The following is a 640-nucleotide window of genomic DNA, read 5'->3' on the forward strand; positions in this document are numbered from 1 at the left end:
TGATTTTTACTACAATTTATTTCCCTTTTTGTTGTTGTAGTTGTTGAGAATATAAACAGCAGGCCATACACCAATTATTTCTACATGTACAATTCTGTGACACTGATTACCTCCTGCAAATTGTACATTTTCACGCTTCTTTTTCAAGCCATTCTTCTTCCCCCAATTAAACTAAACTCACCACCCTTTAAGTTTTGTGTAGAATTTTTTTTACTTTACACCTTATTTTTTAAGAAAAAAATGCATTTTTAAACAAATATAAAATCTTCTATATTGTCCTTTTTAACTTTTAAAGGAAAAGTGGTGTATAATTTTTATTCATTAATAATAAGCTCACTTAAATTCTCCCAAAGGATGAATTTATTATTAAATGGAAAAAAGTTGATTATAAACCATAAATTCGTAATGATCTTTTAAAAATAAAAATAGCGGTTTTATTGTTTCTGTAATTGATGTTCTCAAATAAGTTTTTTTTATAACAAAAATATCCATTAACAGTAAAAACTCTGGAAAACAGAATGTAGAAAAAGCAGCAAAATAATAATCATAAAAAACCCTACCCTACTTTGAGAGATAATAATTAGTAATTTAATGTATTTCTTACTAGAAAATTTTCTATACACATTATTTTGTATAGTTG

This window comes from Elephantulus edwardii, unplaced genomic scaffold (assembly GCF_000299155.1).
Source record: "Elephantulus edwardii isolate Elephantulus edwardi_28Jun2011 unplaced genomic scaffold, EleEdw1.0 scaffold00071, whole genome shotgun sequence".
Taxonomy (NCBI): Eukaryota; Metazoa; Chordata; class Mammalia; order Macroscelidea; family Macroscelididae; genus Elephantulus; species Elephantulus edwardii.